Consider the following 5,661-nt stretch of genomic DNA (forward strand, 5'->3'; position numbering starts at 1 on the left):
TCATCGGTATGTTACTTGCCCGAGATTCAATCGTCGGTATCTCAATACCTAGTTCAATCTCGTTACCGGCAAGTCTCTTTACTCGTCCCGTAACACATCATCCCGCAACTAACTCATTAGTTGCAATGCTTGCAAGGCTTATAGTGATGTGCATTACCCAGTGGGCCCAGAGATACCTCTCCGACAATCAGAGTGACAAATCCTAATCTCGAAATACGCCAACCCAACAAGTACCTTCGGAGACACCTGTAGAGCCCCTTTATAATCACCCAGTTACGTTGTGACGTTTGGTAGCACACAAAGTGTTCCTCCGGTAAACGGGAGTTGCATAATCTCATAGTCATAGGAACATGTATAAGTCATGAAGAAAGCAATAGCAACAAACTAAACGATCAAGTGCTATTCTAACGGAATGGGTCAAGTCAATCACATCATTCTCTAATGATGTGACCCTGTTAATAAAATGACAACTCATGTCTATGGCTAGGAAACTTAACCATCTTTGATTCAACGAGCTAGTCAAGTAGAGGCATACTAGTGACATACTGTTTGTCTATGTATTCACACATGTATTATGTTTCCGGTTAATACAATTCTAGCATGAATAATAAACATTTATCATGATATAAGGAAATAAATAATAACTTTATTATTGCCTCTAGGGCATATTTCCTTCATCTACATCATGTCATCTTGCTTAAAGCGTTACTCTGTCTTTAACTTAATACTCTAGATGTATGCTGGATAGCGGTCGATGAGTGGAGTAATAGTAGTAGATGCAGAATCGTTTTGGTGTACTTGTCATGGACGTGATGCCTATATATTCTCATAACTATGCTCAATTCTGTCAATTGCTCAACAGTAATTTGTTCACCCACCGTAGAATACTTATGCTCTTGAGAGAAGCCACTAGTGGAACCTATGGCCCCCGGGTCTATTCTCATCATATCAATCTCCATCACTTTAATCTTGCTTTGCTTTTTTACTTTGCCTTTTACTTTTCACTTTGCATCTTTATACCAAAAATACCAAAAATATTATATCTATAAGATCTCACTCTCGTAAGTGACCGTGAAGGGATTGACAACCCCTAATCGCGTTGGTTGCGAGTAGCTATCGTTTTGTGCAGGTACGAGGGACTTGAGCGTGGCCTCCTGCTAGATTGATACCTTGGTTCTCAAAAACTGAGGGAAATACTTACGCTACTCTGCTGCATCATCCCTTCCTCTTCGGAGAAATCCAACGCAAGCTCAAGAGGTAGCAAGAAGGATTTCTGGCGCCGTTGCCGGGGAGTCTACGCAAAAAGTCAACATACCAAGTACCCATCACAATCCCTATCTCTCGCATTACATTATTTGCCATTTGCCTCTCGTTTTCCTCTCCCGCACTTCACCCTTGCCATTTTATTCGCCCTCTCTCTCTCTATCCTCCCTCTCTTTTCCGCTTGTCTTTTTGTTTGCTCGTCAGTTTGTTTGCTTGTCGTTATGGCTAGTCTCATATCTTCTCCGTTGTCTCCCGAGAATGAAGTTCTAAATTTTAAACAAAGGGATGGAGAAAATCTAAAAGATGCTTGGTATAGAATTTGCAATGCTCAAAATAGAGCTACCAGGAAGCAATCTACTTCAGTTCTTCTCCGCAATTTTTATGTAGGTGTTAATCCTTAGTATAGATATATCCTCGATACCATTACCGGAGGGAACTTCTTGGGTAGCCATACTTTTGATTCTTATAATGCTATGTTAGATTTATTTGGCTCACCACCTCTTTTGGTTAATGGAACCACGTTAACTTTGGAGCATGTTATGCAAAGACTTGAAATTATTGAAAATAAAGTTGCTACTATTGAATTGATTGAAAATCTAGATAAAAATATCCACAATCAAATTACTCAATATGGATCTAAGGTAGTAATGACTTTGAAAAATATTAAGGAAAAGGAACCCATAGTTAATGAGAAGATAAACTTAGATTCTACTAGATTTGATAAACTTGAGGGTATCATTACAAACTTGGGAACCGTTTTTTCTTTCATAAAGAATACTCCAAGTCCTCCTACTAAAATTGCCAAGCTTATGTATATTTATAAAAATAAGGGTGAACCATCTAGTAAGGAAACTGCGGATCTTAAATCTATAAGTGTTCATCCCAATCTTTTTCCTATCATTAAGGAACCAATTGCTACAAATGAATTTTTCGATCTTGTGCCTAAAAGTTTGATAATCACTAGAAATAAAGAAATTCCTAAGGGAAATATATGCCTCATCGAAGAATTGCCTACCAAAGATGGCAATACCTAGATCTATCCTCGCTTTTATGCCTAGCTAGGGGCGTTAAACGATAGCGCTTGTTGGGAGGCAACCCAATTTTATTTTTATTCCTTCCTTTAGCTCATGTTTAGTAATAAATAAATTATTTAGCCTCTGTTTTGTGTTTTTTTGTGTTTAATTAGTGTTTGTGCCAAGTAGAACCGTTGGGAAGACTTGGGGAAAGTCTTGTTGAACTTGCTGTAAAAAACAGAAACTTTAGCGCTCACGAGAACTGCTGTCATTTTTATTTGGAGAGTGATATGTAGTTAATTCTTTTTGCAGATGATTAATAGATAAATTCCTCACGTCCAGCAATTTATTTTAGAATTTTTGGGGTTCCAAATCTTGCGCTAGCTACAGATTACTATAGACTGTTCTGTTTTTGACAGATTTTGTTTTTCGTGTGTTGTTTGCTTATTTTGATGAATCTATGGTTAGTAAAATAGTTCATAATCCATAGAGAAGTTGTAATACAGTAGGTTTAACACCAATATAAATAAATAATGAGTTCATTATAGTACCTTGAAGTGGTTTTTGTTTTCTTTCGCTAACCGAGCTCACGAGTTTTCTACTTTAAGTTTTGTGTTGTGAAGTTTTCAAGTTTTGGGTGAATTCTTGTGATGGATTATGGAACAAGGAGTGGCAAGAGCCTAAGCTTGGGGATGCCCATGGCATCCCAAATATAATCCAAGGACACCAAAAAGTCAAAGCTTGGGGATGCCCCGGAAGGCATCCCCTCTTTCGTCCACTTCCATCGGTAATTTACTTGGAGCTATATTTTTATTCACCAACATGATATGTGTTTTGCTTGGAGCGTCTTGTATTATTTGTGTCTTTGTGTTTTAGTATGACACAATCATCCTTTCTGTACACACCTTTTGAGAGAGTCATACATGAATTAAAATTTGATAGAATACTCTATGTGCTTCACTTATATCTTTTGAGCTATGTAGTTTTGCTCTATGTGCTTCACTTATATCTTTTGAGCGTTATAATTTTGCTCTATGTGATTCACTTAGATCTTTTAGAGCACGGTGGTGGATTTGTTTTAAAGAAACTATTTATCTCTCATGCTTCACTTAAATTATTTTGAGAGTCTTAATAGCATGGTAATTTGCTTAATAATAACATGCTTGGTATTCAAGATTTGTGAAACTTTCTTCTGAGTGTGTTGAATACTAAGAAAAGTTGGATGCTTGATAATTGTTTTGAGATATGAAGGTAATAATATCAAAGTCATGCTAGTTGAGTAATTGTGAATTTGAGAAGTGCTTGTGTTGAAGTTTGCAAGTCCCGTAGCATGCATGTATGGTAAACGTTATGTAACAAATTTGAAACATGAGGTGTTATTTGATTGTCATCCTGGTGAGTGGCGGTCGGGGACAAGCGATGGTCTTTTCCTACCAATCTATCCCCCTAGGAGCATGCGCGTAATACTTTGGTTTTTGATGGCTTGTAGATTTTTGCAATAAGTATATGAGTTCTTTATGACTAATGTTGAGTCCATGGATTATACGCACTCTCACCCTTCCATCATTGCTAGCCTCTACGGTACCGTGCATTGCCCTTTCTCACATCGAGAGTTGGTGCAAACTTCGCCGGTGCATCCAAACCCCGTGATATGATACGCTCTTTCACACATAAACATCCTTATATCTTCCTCAAAACAGCCACCATACCTACCTATTATGGCATTTTCATAGCCATTCCGAGATATATTGCCATGCAACTTTCCACCATCCAGTTTATCATGACACATTCATCATTGTCATATTGCTTAGCATGATCATGTAGTTGACATAGTATTTGTGGCAAAGCCACCGTTCATAATTTTTTCATACTTGTCACTCTTGATTCATTGCATATCCCGGTACACCGCCGGAGGCATCCATATAGAGTCATACTTTGTTCTAGTATCGAATTGTAATCATTGAGTTGTAAATAAATAGAAGTGTGATGATCATCATTGAATAGAGCATTGTCCCAAAAAAAAGAGAAAGGCCAAAGAAAAAAAGAAGGCCCAAAAAAATAAAAAAGTAAAAAGGGGCAATGCTACTATTCCTTTTTTCCACACTTGTGCTTCAAAGTAGCACCATGTTCTTCATATAGAGAGTCTCTTGGGTTATCACTTTCATATACTAGTGGGAATTTTCATTATAGAACTTGGCTTGTATATTCCAACAATGGGCCTCCTCAAGTGCCCTAGGTCTTCGTGAGCAAGCAAGTTGGATGCACACCCACTTAGTTTCTTTTGTTGAGCTTTCATACATTTATAGCTCTAGTGCATCCGTTGCATGGCAATCCCTACTCCTTGCATTAACATCAATCGATGGGCATCTCCATAGCCCATTGATTAGCCTCGTTGATGTGAAACTTTCTCCTTTTTGTCTTCTCCACATAACCCCCATCATACTATTCCACCCATAGTGCTATATCCATGGCTCACGCTCATGTATTGCGTGAAAGTTTATGAGTTTGAAATTATTAAGGTATGAAACAATTGCTTGGCTTGTCATCGGGGTTGTGCATGATGAGAGCATTCTTGTGTGACGAAAATGGAGCATGACTAAACTATATGATTTTGTAGGGATAAACTTTCTTTGGCCATGTTACTTTGAGAAACATAATTGCTTTGTTGGTTTGCTTGAAGTATTATTATTCTCTATGTCAATATGAACTTTTGTCTTGAATCTTCCTAATCTGAATATTCATACCACAATTAAGAAGATTTGCATTGAAATTATGCCAAGTAGCACTCCGCATCAAAAATTCTCTTTTTATCATTTACCTACTCGAGGATGAGCAGGAATTAAGCTTGGGAATGCCTGATACGTCTCCAACGTATCTATAATTTTTGATTGCTCCCTGCTATATTATCTACTGTTTTGGATTATATTGGGCTTTATTTTCCACTTTTATATTATTTTTGGGACTAACCTATTAACTGGAGGCCCAGCCCAGAATTGCTGTTTTTTTTTGCCTATTTCAGTGTTTCGAAGAAACAGAATATCAAATGGAGTCCAAACGGAATGAAACCTTCGGGAACGTGATTTTCTCACCGAACGTGATCCAGGAAACTTGGACCCTACGCCAAGGCATCAGAGAGGCGGTCACGAGGGTGGGGGCGCCCCCCCTAGGGCACCCCCTGCCTCGTGGGCCCCTCAGAGCTCCACCGACGTACTTCTTCCTCCTGTATATACCTACGTACCCCCAAACGAACAAAAGAGGAGCCAAAAACCTAATTCCACCGCCGCAACTTTCCGTATCCACGAGATCCCATCTTGGGGCCTGTTCCGGAGCTCCGCCGGAGAGGGCCGTCATCACGGAGGGCTTCTACATCATCATAGCCCCTCCG

Source organism: Triticum urartu, chromosome 4A (assembly GCF_056163025.1).
Source record: "Triticum urartu cultivar PI428250 chromosome 4A, HENAU_Tu73, whole genome shotgun sequence".
Taxonomy (NCBI): domain Eukaryota; kingdom Viridiplantae; phylum Streptophyta; class Magnoliopsida; order Poales; family Poaceae; genus Triticum; species Triticum urartu.